The 13,914-nt window shown below is 44.7% G+C and overlaps 1 protein-coding gene across 50 annotated transcripts in view; it reads left to right on the forward strand.

Annotated features, from left to right (window-relative positions):
• The window catches only part of ASPRV1 (aspartic peptidase retroviral like 1), a 197,822-nt gene that overhangs the window by 56,456 nt on the left and 127,452 nt on the right, over nt 1-13,914 (forward strand). For 14 of the 50 annotated variants that reach the window (XM_063594871.1, XM_063594869.1, XM_063594872.1 and 11 more), the window contains exons 1-3: nt 314-1,248; nt 1,448-1,525; nt 3,389-3,569. The gene's annotated coding sequence lies outside the window, so the exon portion shown is untranslated. Of the gene's footprint in view, nt 1-48; nt 1,249-1,447; nt 1,526-3,388; nt 3,570-13,914 lie in introns of those variants that run through there. The other 36 variants (XM_063594863.1, XM_055107829.2, XM_055107835.2 and 33 more) reach the window with 18 other exon arrangements.

A 13,914-nucleotide genomic window follows, 5' to 3' on the forward strand; every position in this document is an offset into this window, starting at 1 on the left:
CCAGGGCGCGTGCGCGAGGGTGTGGGGGGAATGGGAGGGGCAGCAGCCGTCTTCCGGGGGGGAGGGGCGGCGAGGCGAGGCCTGCGGAGCGGGTGCGCGCGGGCGGGCACGTGGGGCCCTTTCGTCCCCGGCGTCCGGGCGCCCTGCATGGATCCCCCACCCCAGCTCCTGCTCCCCGGCGGCGGCCGGTGGGCAGAAAGACCGAAACCCACTCACGGCCGCCTGCCGAATCGCGGTTCTGCTGTTTGTGGGGCGTGCTAGAAACGTGGTCCTAAAAAGAATGGCGTCCATTTACATAATGCTTTGTTTGCGTTTCGCAAGTTTCTTTCGGTTAAAGCCACAGAAACCCCACCTCCTGCCCTTGTGTCGTTTCCACCGCGGCACCCTTTTCCGACATTAGAAACAATAGTGTACGCCTGTGGAGGCCTCGTTTGTTAAGGGGCTGCCGGCCAGGGCTTCAGGACGTTTCTGCGGCTTTCCCGGCGCGGCCTGGGCTCCCGCGGCTGCTTTTCGGGCCCATGGGCGCAGCCACCGCGCCAGGCTCAAGGGGGGCGGCCCCATCAGGGCCCGCCATCTTGGAAGGCCTTTTCTGCCGGTTCCTCTCGCTAAGGAAGTGTCGCTCAAGACGCTGGCCTACGAGTTGTGATTTCTGCCCTTTCCCCTTCCTCCTTGGGCTAAGCCAGACCAGAAAGGGCCCCGTGCGCAACGTGCTTCACAATCTCTCAGGGAAAGCGGCTAACGTGGCGCTACTCCGCCTCCGCTCTTCCTTACCCTTGGGGCGGCCGCCATGTTTCCTGAACACAAAATGGCGACACGTGGTTAGCGTTCGTCGCCAACGAGAAATTGGGGTCGGCCCGAAAGCTCTAGAATGCACCCCCCTTCTTCCCCGGGGCCTTCCACCTCCGCGAGTTTTATGACTTAAAAAACCCCACAGGCTGGTCTGAAGGTCGGAGGCCTAATTTTAACGCGTTTTTCTCCCTTTAATTTGAAACGCGAACGCGAATGGCTGTAAAATGTGGGCACAATATTTAATCTTTCGCCTTTTTAAAGCTTAATAGTGGATAATAGGGGGCAGTATCAAGGGATAATTTGGGTCCCCACAGTACCAAAGCATTTAGAAACCTCTGTTTAAGGAATGAGATAAATTACTGCTTTTCTAGACTTCCTAGCATGGGCTGTTGTGCTGGAGAGAACGAGAGCTACGAAGAGACTACAATGCCTCTGACTTTTTCATAGGACAGTTGGCCGGTGAATCTTATTAATAGTTTACCACAATTAAGTGTTCATTTTTAGTCTAGAAGGGACAGGCGTTTATTGTGCATTGGCCAGTGCCAGCACATCCGATGCAAGGCAGTTCACCGTATTCTAGCTTTAATTTTTACCATGGTCCTCTGAGGTAGGTGTTCTTATCTCTCTCTCTCTCTCTCTCTCTCTCTCTTTTAAACAGAGGAAGACAAACATAAAGATGAAGTGCTTAATTCAAGGTCACACAATGTCGGGGATGGACCTCCAGATTTCCTTACTGGTGAGCACATTTTCCAGATTTTTCTGTAAATCAGGGTTTTGGAATTTAAATATTATTTAAAACGTTTAGGTGAGCTTGTCATTTAAATGAGCCCTTCAGGTAATCTTTTGTTGTGCAGTCAGCCCCTTTTTGTATCAGGCAGCTCCCAGCTTTTCCTGATAAGAGCTACACCTGTAACGGGCGGGCGGGCTGAAATGCTGTCTTATGCAGTGTCTGGTGAGGATAGGGAGGGGGAAGTGATTCAGCCTGCCCAGAGGCTCAGGTGTCTGTCGGTCTGGCCCTGTCTGTGGCACATTTGAGCCTACCTGCCTCTGGGGGAGCAAATGGTTTTTTGTATGACTGACTTGGTTCCGTCAGCTCCCCATGGGCTTGACTCTTGCCTCCCCCACCCCAGCAACCCAACCAGGTAAAAATAAATTCGCTCTGGCACCAAGCCTCCATTTCTCTGCAGAGATTGACAGAGCATGACAGAGTGTTAGGTCAGTCTGTGGACTCTTCAGTTCAATGCAACACGTAGCTAGTGGGCCAAGCAACAAACTGGTGCCTGAGCAGGGCTCTGATTGTGCGTGGATATGAGAGACAAAGAGAAGGGCTTTTTGCCTTTAACTTACGTTACTATCAGATACATTTTCCAAAGTGGTTTCATGTTAGTTTACATAACTCCACAAACATTTAATAGGTACATAACAGCAACGATGACAGTTACAGCACTAGGTGCTCACTGTGTGCTGGGCATTGTTCTAAGCCTTATTTTATGTATTCAGTGTCTCACATTTTTAAAAAAACCACTGTAAGAAACAAATTTTACATTATGACTTAAGACATTTATGCACACATATATAACAAAATTTTTGCAAAACAATATTTGTTACTACATGCAGTATATATACTTGGGTAATTTCTATTCTTTATATATAAAAAGGACACATTATAAAGTGATTAAAAACCCATTAATAAGTTGTGACCGCTTATACACATTTAATTCTCACAAAACCTCCTGAAATGGGTGGTGATATTAGGTCAGTTTTACAGAGGTACAGATTAGTGAAGGAATTTATCCAAGGTCACACAGCTATTAAGTGGTAAAGCAAGGATTTGAATTTAGGCAATCTGAGTCCAGAGACTCCATTCTTAACCACTAAACTGGATGTGGTCTCTGCAGAGAGTCCTGTCTCATAGGGAGACAGAATAGATGAGGGAATTAAAAATATTACCAAGTGTTAGAAACTCAGGTGACAACAAAAGGACTAAATTGCATATAATCAAGGAATGTTCAAACAAAGCCTTCTTCTGGTCTTGTAAATCTAACTTATTTCTCTTCTCTAGAGAAGATCTTATCTGTCAGGTCTTTCTTTCCAAGACTACCTACTGAAATATTTCCATAATTTCCTGCTATGTACTCTTGGGACTTAGTGCACCTCCTCAGTGAAGCCTTCCCTTTCCCAGCTTCCCCAGCTGTTAGCCTCCCTCCTTCCCCCAGAGTCTTAACAGTTTCTCCCTTCGGTAGCCCACGTTTGGACGTTGGTTAAATTGTAATGTGTCTTGGGGTTGGTAACATGTCATACAGACACCTTGGGTGATGCTGTGGTCTGGCAAAGAGGTCATTGGACCTTGGAATCTGAGGCTCTGGGCCCTAGTCCTAGCTCTGCCCCCTGTCTAGCTCTGAGACTTCTACAACTCATCTGTCAGGGTTTCAGTTCTCCCTTTTATAAAGCAAGAGATTAAATGATATCTAAGGGTCCTTCTACTTATGTCCAGGGACTGATGATATTTGATGACTTTGGTTATTTTTCTTTGGGGGGGGCGGGAGGTTTATGTAAATGTTTTCTGCACTTTTGGTAAAATCTCCACTCCCTTCCTCAGACCTGCATTATCTTGTGGATACCTGAGTGAATTCCACACCACCCATTTTATAGATGAAACCACTGAGACATGGAGCAACTGACTGAGTAGTCACTGCCCCACCCCTGCCTGGAGCCTCACACATGACTCGTCTCCTCTCAGTGACCACAGGTTGGTTGAGGGGTTTAAGAAGGCTAAGAAGGTGAGTCAGGTTTAGACTTTGGAAGTTGAACCACAGGATTTATGCTACATACAGAGGAATGATTGTTGCTTCCTCTTATGTTAAGTTGGTATGTCACGTAAAACCTTTCAAAGTGCTTTCACGTTACTTGTTTAATCATCACAGACAACTTTGCCAGTAGGGTCTTATGCCCATTTTACAGAAGAGCCATTTTTGGATTAGAGGAGTGAAGTGACTTGCCCAACGTTACACAGCCTGTTAGAATTTGAGCTGAACCTCTTGACTCTTAGTTATGGATTACACCTTTCCATGGCTTCTGATGCTTGTGATATGGACTTTGATGTGTGGGATAGCTTTACCTTAAACTCAAAAGGCTTTACTATTTTTCTGTCCCCAAACAGCCAATGCATTTACCTTAAGTTCCTAACTCTTGTTTTAGAAAATCTCTTCCCTCTTTTCCCTGATGTTTACATTTATGGGTTTGGAAGGGGTGGGAAGGATTCCTCAATAAGACTCTTATGTTCTCTGGGAGCAGGGACCACATTTATTTTCTCTAACCTACCTGGTTCAGCAAGCATACTATGGTTATTTAATTTTTTTATTTTTAATTTTTATTTATTTTTTGAGAGAAGGTCTTGCTCCGTCACCCATGCTGGAGTGTAGTGGCTCCATCGTAGCTCACTGCCACCTCTATCCCCCAGGCTCAAGCAATCCTCCCACCTCAGCCTCCTCAGTAACTGGGACTACAGGTGTGTGCCCACCATGCCGGCTGATTTTTAAATTAAATTAATTTATGTATTTATTTTTGAGACAGAGTTTCGCTCTTGTTGCCCAGGATGGAGTGCAGTGGCGCGATCCTGGCTCACCACAACCACTGCCTCCCAGGTTCAAGCGATTCTTCTGCCTCAGCCTCTTGAGTAGCTGGGATTACAGGCATGTGCCGCCACACCCGGCTGATTGTGTATTTTTAGTAGAGACGGAGTTTCTCCATGTTGGTCAGGCTGGCCTCGAACTCCTGACCTCAGGTGATCTGCCTGCCCCGGCCTCCCAAAGTTCTGGGATTATAGGTGTGAGCCACCGCACCCGGCCTAATTTTTTTGTTTTTATTTTTAGTAGAGATGAGGTCTTGCTGTGTTGCTCAGGTTGGTTTTGAATTCCTGAGCTCAAGTGATTCTTCTGCCTCAGCCTCCCAAAGTCCTGGGATTTCTGGTGTGAGTCACCATGCCTGGCCTATAGCTATTTAAAGTTGCCGTACTGGCCAAGTACTGTGGATGAGGTGGTGAGGTGGGTAGACCATCTGAGGTCAGGAGTTCGAGACCAGCCTGACCAACATGGCAAAACTGTGTCTCTACTGAAAATACACACACACACACAGATTAGCTGGGCGTGATGGTGCGTGCCTGTAATCCCAGCTACTCGGGAGGCTGAGGCATGTGAATGTGAACCTGGGAGGCAGAGGTTGCAGTGAGCTGAGATGGTGCCACTGTACTCCAGCCTGGGCGACAGAGTGAGACTCTGTCTCAAAAAATAAAAATAAAAAATTGCCCTACTAACGTAGCTTTTTTTTTTTTTTTTAAGTGGTTTCTTTTTCTCTCTCTGTTAAGATTTATCTTTCTATTTCTCTTTTATTTAAAGTAATAGTAGTCTGGGCACGGTGGTTCACACCTGTAATCCCAGCATTTTGGGAGGCTGAGGCAGGAGGATCACTTGAGTCCAGGTGTTGGAGACCTGTCTGGGCAACATGGTGAGACCCTGTCTCTACAAAAAAATAAAAACATTAACTGGGTGTGGTGGCGTGCACCTGTAGTCCCAGCTACTTGCAAGGCTGAGATGGGAGAATCACTTGAGCCCAGGAGTCGGAGGCTGTATTGAGCCATGATCGCGTCACTGCACTTCAGTCCGGACAACGGAGTGAGACCCTATCTAAAAAAAGAAAATAAAAAATAAAGAGTAAATTGAGAGAGCCTTTCCCCTGTTACTTTCTAGGTTACTACAGTTGGAAATATATCTGTTGAAAAAAATTTTTTTTTTTTTTAAGATGGAGTCTTGCTATGTCACCAGGATGGAGTGCAGTGGCGCAATCTCGGCTCACTGCAACCTCTGCTTCCCGGGTTCAAGTGATTCTCCTGCCTCAGCCACCCGAGTAGCTGGCACTACAGGCGTGTTCCACCACGCCTGGCTAATTTTTCAGTATTTTTAGTAGAGATGGGGTTTCACTGTGTTAGCCAGGATGGAAAATTTTTTTTATTTGGAAAGGAGAGCTTTATTTCTCATAAATAAATGCCAGACTGGGAAGTGAGCCTCCAGCCAGAAGCCAGAAACAGGCACTTCCAAGCAATGGATCTTACCCATATTGTAGAGAGTAACAATTTGACCTCATATGCTGGTGACCCTGCACTGCTGTTAGGAGATCACTTCTTGGTTCTCTGAGAAATGTAAGAAATGTGTTGGGGTTGGTATAGCTGGGTGTGGTGGCTCACACCTGTAATCCCTGCACTTTGGGTGCCGAGGCAGGAGGATTGTTTGAGCCTACGAATTCAAGACCAGCCCGGGCAACATAGGGAGACCCTGTGTCTACCAAAACAGTTAGCCCAGCTGCTGGGCAGGTTGAGGTAAGGAGTTTCAAACTAGCAGACTGCAAAGTGGAGGACAGGGAAGGGTATTCCAGGCAGAGGAAGCAAAGGCCTGAAGTCAAAGAAAGCACAGTCAATTGAGAAGTTGTAGTCATTTCAGAAAGATATGAGTGAAGGATGTTTACATTATCCAGTTTTTGGTGACTATTGTTTTGCTACTTCACTAGTGTATATTGAGATTTGACTATACTTGCTAGAGCACAGAAAGTTAAAGGCTTTATTTTATAGCAATAATTCTCTTTTAAGGTGAAGACATCAGAAATTATACTTCCTGTCCAGAGATTCTAAGGAGAAAATGTAAATTAAACCTGACCTTTGAGTTAGCAAATGATTGATAACTCTCTGTCCCATAAAAGAAAGAAGGGGTGGCCGGGCACAGTGGCTCACGCCTGTAATCCCAGCACTTTGGGCGGCCGAGGCGGGCAGATCACCTGAGGTCAGGAGTTCGAGACCAGCCTGGCCAACGTGGTGAAACCCCGTCTCTACTAAAAATACAAAAATTAGCTGAGTGTGGTGGCACATGCCTATAATCCCAGCTACTTGGGTGGCTGAGGTAGGAGAATTGCTTGAACTTGGGAGGCGGAGGTTGCAGTGACCCAAGATCGTGCCATTGCACTTCAGCCCAGGCAACAAGAGTGAAACTGTCTCAAAAAAAAAAACAGAAGGGGCAGGGCACAGCCTACTCCTTTCTCTCTAACTTTTGAATCTTACCATGTTTTGCTTTGTTTTTGAGGAGGGGTATGTATGGAAATTTAGGGTCTTTGTTAAGCTGGTTAGGAGGTTTGAGTTAGAGGGGAGAGAAAGGAGTTCAAGAATGATTGCTACTTTATGCAGAACAAAAAAAATACATTTAAATAACTTGTTTCTCTGATCTCACTTACTAAGCACAAGCAAGACTTAACGGATTTTGTTTCAGAGAGACAGTTACTTCAACCAGACAAAGCATTTGTTCAACATTATTCACTGTGTAATATTTGTTGTGTCCCGATTAAGAGCATTGATTTTTGCTTTTTGTATTTCTGAGACACGGATATAGCTGAATTAAATAGAAACCTTCTGTGTGTTCATTGGATAGTACTGGGATTTTTATGTGGATTAAAAGAGAAGAAAAGTGTTATGCTTGGAATAGGAAAGAACAGGTTTAGAAAATGTATGTAGAGTCAGTGGTCATTTCTCACCCATTTTTATTCTTGATATCTCAGTAGCATTTGATACTCTGTTGCACCCTAGCTTCCCTTGTCTTCCAGGATGTCACTCCCTTGATGCTGTTCCTGCCTCACTGGTTCCTCCTTCTCAACTTTTTGTTCTTATTCTTCATCTCCTCACTCTCCATTGGTGGAGTACTCAGAGCAGTCCTTGGATCCCTTCTCTGTCTATACTCTTTTCCTAGGTGCTCTCTTTCAAGACTTTATTTTTTAGAGACAGATTCTCACTCTGTTGTCCAGGCCGGACTGCAGTGGCATGATAATAGTTGACTGTAGCCTTGAATTCCTGGTCTCAAGAAATCCTCCCTCCCCTCCTCAGTAGCTAGTACTACAGGTACCCACCACCATGCCTGGCTAATTTATTATTTTTTTTTTGTAGAGACAGGGTCTCACTATGTTGCTGAGGCTGGATTCGATCAAGACTTTAAATGCCGTTATTCCCTGACAATTCATGAGTTTACATTATTAGCTTGAATGTCTTTCCCTGAACTCAAGACTTATATCCAACTATTCACTGGATATCTCCACTTGGGTGTCTAATAGTCTGTTGAACTTATTAAAAAACTTCAGAACATCTCCTCTCAAATCTGCATCTCTGGAAGGTCCTCCCCATTTCAGAGTTGCTATTCATCTGTGTATTGAATATATAGAGAGTCTCCCTTAAATCTGTTTTTTCATTCTCTTCATCCAATCCACCAGTAGGTCCTGTCAACTTCACCTTAAAATATATCCAGTATTTAAACACTTCCCACCACCTGCCCTGCTGCTACTGGAATAGCTTTCTAAGTGGTCTTCCTCCTTTTGCTCTTTGCCTCCTCAATCTAATTTTAACAGTGACCAGAATAATCCTTTTAAGTATATATCAGATCAAGTCACTGCTTTGCTGAAAACTGTCACCTGGGTGCCCAGATTAAAATCCCACCTGGATTAAAAGGTAGTGTCCCTACCATGGTCTATAAGACCATGTAGGATTCACACCACTCTCTCCCAGCTGCTCTGACTTCATTTCCTACCACTTCCCCTTGTGCTGTAGCCACACTGGTTTCCTTTGCAGTTGCTCCAGCATGCCAGGCCTTGGGGCCTTTGTAGTTGCTTTTTCTGCCAGGAACATCATTTTTCCAGATGTCAGTATGGCCTTCTCCCTTATCTCCTTCAGGTTTCTGCTCAACTGTCACTTAATCAGTGAAATATACCTTAACTGCCTTGTTTAAAATAAAAGCTATCTCTCTGCCTTCTGCTTTCTCTGCTCCCCTTCCCTGTTTTTTCTGCATAGCACTTGCTATTTGACATATTGTTTGTTCATTCATTGTTCATTATTTAGCAAGTATTTATTGAGTGCTGTCTGCTGGTGCCAGGCATTGTGTTCTAGGGACTCTCTACCATAGTTTATTACATGTCACCACCCACTAGAATGTAAATATCATGATGGTTAGGACTTTGTTTTGCTCATTGCTATAGCCTCACTGCTAGAACAGTGCCTGTAACATAGGAGCTGAATGAATAAATTTATTTAATTTTTTTTTTTTTTTGAGACAGAGTCTTGCTCTGTCGCCCAGGCTGGAGTGCAGTGGCGCGATCTCGGCTCAGTGCAGCTTCCGCCTCCCAGGTCTCCTGCCTCAGCCTCCTGAGTAGCTGGGATTACAGGCGTGTGCCACCATGCCTGGCTAATTTTTGTATTTTTAGTAGAGACGGGGTTTCATCATGTTGGTCAGGCTGGTCTCAAACTCCTGACCTCATGATCCACCCCACCTCCGCCTCCCAGAGTGCTGAGATTATAGGTGTGAGCCACCACGGCCGGCTAATTTATTTAATTTTTATTTTTTTTTTTTGAGACAGAGTTTCGCTCTTGTTGTCCAGGCTGGAGTGCAATGGCGTCGTCTCAGCTCACTGCAACCTCTGCCTCCCGTATTCAAGTGATTCTCCTGCCTCAGCCTCCTGTGTAGCTGGGACAGCAGGCGGACGCCACCATGCCCAGATAATATTTTGTGTTTATAGTAGAGGCAGGGTTTCACCATGTTGGCCAGGCTGGTCTCGAACTCCTGACATCGGGTGATCTGCCCACCTCGGCCTCCCAAAGTGCTGGGATTACAGGTGTGAGCCACTGTGCCTGGCTGACAGTTTCTGTTTAAAGTAAATACTATTTATCTCTGCTTTATTTTGAAAAAAAAAGTTTTATAATAAGTGTATGGTTTTTTTTCCTAATGAGGGTAATAAAGGTTTTATTTTTAAAAACAAAGACTTTAGAATATTGCTTTTTATAGAGTAACATGTTTCCAATAAATATTTCCCTTTTTCTCCACCCAAGTACTTATCCTGTATTACATGAAGGAAATGAAATAAAAAGACTGCAACCCCACTCCCAGCTACTCAGTGAGGTGGTAGCTAGGTAAGAAAACAACCCTTTCCTTTTAGATGAAATTGGAACTTAGGAGGTAGTAATCTTTGGGAGAGGCTTAAAGGGATTGATAATGATGATAACAAAAATAATAGTAATGGCAAGCTTTGATGAACCGGGCACTGTGCTAAGAACTTTATGTTGGTTGCCATCTTCTGACAACCATATGATTCCGGTACTATGAGAAGTAGAGCCAGTGTAGTAGGAGTGAGGAGCATAGACTCTGGGGTCGGACCTCCTGCTTTGACACCTAAGTTTTGCCGGTAACTGACTGTGTGGCCTTGAACAAGAAAACTGTGCCTCATTTGTACAGATAGTCCCTGACTTACAGTGGTTTGACTTACAATTTTCAACTTTACGATGATGCAAAAGCCATATATGTTAATTAGAAACTGCACTTGAAATTCTTAATTTCGATATTTTCCTGGCCTACTGACACGTTCTCATGATGCTGGGCTGCAGCAACAAGCTGCAGCTCCCACTCAGCCATGCAGTCATGAAGGCAAACAACCAATACTGCACACTGTACTGTGTTTAATAAATTACATGAGATATTCAAGTTTATAATAGGCATTGTATTAGATGATTTTGCCAAGCTAGAGGCTAATGTAAGTGTTCTGAGCATATTTAAGATAGTCTAGGCTAAGCTATGATGTTTGGTAGGCTAAGTGTATCAAATATGTTTTTGACTTACGGTATTCGAGATGTAACCTCATCATAAGTCAAGAAACATCTGTATTTGTACAATGAGGATAATGATAATACCTGCCTCCTAAGATGGTGGTGACGGTTAAATGCCATCAGCTATGTAAAGTGCTTAGCATAGTGCTTGGCACATAGAAAGTGCTTACCAAATGTCAGCTATTATCATAAAAATTAAAATAGTTGTTATTCTCATTTAAAAGATGGATAAACAAAGGCTTAGAGAAATAAGGTAAATAAAGTAATTTGCGTAAGTCACACAGCATATAAATGACGGAACTAGTTTGCACCCAGGCAGTCAAACTCCAGAGCTTTTGCTAACCATTACGCTGCATCACCTTAGTAGGTTGAGAGGAAGACTGGGCAAAAACTGCATCTTGTCAAACTTGAGTGTAGGGGTAAAGGTCAGGCTTGAGTTCTGACTTACCTAACCTTCATTGTGATCTTAAGCATCTTATCAGTGTAGCATGTGCCTTGATTATTCTCTGAATTGATTCTTCCCTAGATCCAAAGACATGAATGATAGGTTAGTTATATTCTTCTCCTGCTGAGGGATTGGGTGTTCCCTGGACCAGGAAATGGAGCTAAACAAACACCTATGTCTCAGTGCTTTTTGGACCATAAGTAAGAGCTTGTCCGGCCTCTCTTGTTAGTATGCTTGTTTATTTTTTCACATGACTGGTAATGATGAGAAGCAGAACAGCATACACATTGAGAATTTTCTTTTTTTTTTTTTTTCTTTGAGACGGAGTTTTGCTCTTGTTGCCCAGGCTGGAATGCAATGGCGTGATCTCAGCTCACCGCAACCTCCGCCTCCTGGGTTCAGGCAATTCTCCTGCCTCAGCCTCCCAAGTAGTAGCTGGGATTACGGGCATGTGACACCAAGCCCGGCTAATTTTGTATTTTTAGTAGAGACAGGGTTTCTCAATGTTCCTCAGGCTGGTCTTGAACTCCCAGCCTCAGGTGATCTGCCTGCCTCAGCCTCCCTAAGTGCTGGGATTACAGGCGTGAGCCACTGTGCCCGGCCACACGTTGAGAATTTTCTACATGCTGTGTACTCTACATGGATTATCTCATTTAATCCTTAAAAATAACCTCATGGTGACTCTTATCCCCGTTTTATAGAGTTGAACAGAGGTTAGAAAACTTGCTTCAAGTTGCACAGTTAATAAGTAGTAGAGCAGGGATTTAAATAAGGCAGTCCATCCTGAGTTCATGCTTGCTTTTTTTTTTTTTTGAGATGTTGTCTTTCTCTGACCATTCTGGCTAACACGGTGAAACCACGTCTCTACTAAAAATACAAAAAAAATCAGCTGGGCATAGTGGCAGGCGCCTGTAGTCCCAGCTACTCGGGAGGCTGAGGCAGGAGAATGGCGTGAACCCGGGAGGCGGAGATTGCAGTGAGCCGAGATCGCGCCACTGCACTCCAGTCTGGGCGACAGAGCGAGACTCCATTTCAAAAAAAAAAAAAAAGAGATGTTATCTTGCTCTGTGGCCAGGCTGGAGTGCAGGGGCGCAATCTTGGCTCACTGCAACCACCTCCATCTCCTGGGTTCAAGCGATTCTCCTGCCTCAGCCTCCCATGTAGCTGGGACTACAGGCGCATGCCAGCATGCCCAGCTAATTTTTCTATTTTTTAGTAGAGACAGGGTTTCACCATGTTGGCCAGGATGCTCGATTTCTTGACCTCGTGATCCGCCTGCCTCGGCTTCCCAAAGTGCTGGGATTATAGGCGTGAGCCACTGCGCCTGGCCCCGAGTTCATGCTCTTAACCTCTGCACTCTACTGCTTGTAGTCTTTTCTTACCTCTGTTAAGTAGGTAGTATGGACTGTGTGGTATAAGAGTAGTAGGGCCAGCTCTGTTTTTCTCATATGAAAAATGGGAAGATTTTGACCACTGGACTAGGAATAAAGAGGACTGTGATCTTGACTTGACCCTGCCACCAACTTGCCATATTTAGGACTTCACTTTTTTTAGTTTTATGGTCCTTATTCATTAAACAAAGGGGTTGGGGCCAGGCGCGGTGGCTCATGCCTGTAATCCCAGTACTTTGGGAGGTCGAGGTGGGCGGATTATGAGGTCAGGAGCCTGGCCAATATGGTGAAACTCTGTCTCTACTAAAAATACAAAAAAAGGCCAGGTGTGGTGGCGTGTGCCTGTAGTCCCAGCTACTCGGGAGGCTGAGGCAGGAGAATCGCATGAACCCAGGAGGCAGAGGTTGCAGTGAGCCAAGATTGTGCCACTGCACTCCAGCCTGGGCGACAGAGCAAGACACTGTCTCCAAAAAAAAAAAAAAAAAAAAAAAAATGCGGTTGCTCTAGACGGCCTCTGAAGTCTCTTTGAACTCTGATGTTCTGTAATTGATCATAGGAAGTAAGAGTAACACCTGCTTAACACCTGCTTAGCTCCTTGAGTTTGAGGCAATGGTATTTCTGATTTCTTTTATTTTTTTTTTTTTTTGAGATGAAGTTTTGCTCCGTCGCCCGGGCTGGAGTGCAGTGGCGAGATCTCGTCTCACTGCAAGCTCCGCCTCCTGGGTTCACGCCATTCTCCTGCCTCACCCTCCCGAGTAGCTGGGACTACAGGCCCCCGCCACCATGCCCGGCTAATATTTTTGTATTTTTAGTAGAGATGGGATTTCACCGTGTTAGCCAGGATGGTCTCCATCTCCTGACCTCGTGATCTGCCCATTTCGGCCTCCCAAAGTGCTGGGATTACAGGTGTGAGTCACCGCACCCGGCTGTGAGTTCTTAGAGAGTCTGCCTTGTGCAGCGAAGATGCCAGATTCTAGGGCAAGGGATGAGCCGTCTCCCTGAAGAAGGTAGATCTAGGTTCTTTTTTGAGGCTGGTTGCCAAGGGAACCCAGCCTCTGGCCAGCAACAGCCAGGAATGCTTTGGTTGAGGCTTGGGTACACATAATGAAAACAAGCCGCACATTTAGGTTTCATTCCTTGCCTTTCTCCCATCTCCACCTTTCCTTTTTCTTTCCTTGTTAAGCTGCTAGTTTTAAACACATTCATGTGTCAGACACTGTTTTAAATACTTAACAAAGTATCGTTAAGTATCGTTAAAGATTAAATGAAGTATCATTTAATCTTCACAGTAATCTTACAAAATAGGTACTCTTATTCTAAACAGAGGCAAGTAGAGTTAAGTAATTTGTCCAGATTTACTCAAGAGAAAGTAGTATCAAACCCATACTTTTAGCTACTAAGTTGTATTGCCTGGTTGGATCTTTAAAAAAATAGAAGAGGGACTTCTTAGTTATTTATTAGTGGTTTTTGTTTGTTTTGTTTTTATTTAGAATAAAAACTCTTGGAGCTGAAAAGAGCCTTTGAAGTAATTTTATGCAGTCTCCTTGTCTCCAGCCTGCCATCCAATTACAGGAATGTTTTCTGTCATTCTTCTGACAAATGATCTTGCAAGTTCT

This window comes from Pan paniscus, chromosome 12, assembly GCF_029289425.2.
Source record: "Pan paniscus chromosome 12, NHGRI_mPanPan1-v2.0_pri, whole genome shotgun sequence".
NCBI lineage: Eukaryota > Metazoa > Chordata > Mammalia > Primates > Hominidae > Pan > Pan paniscus.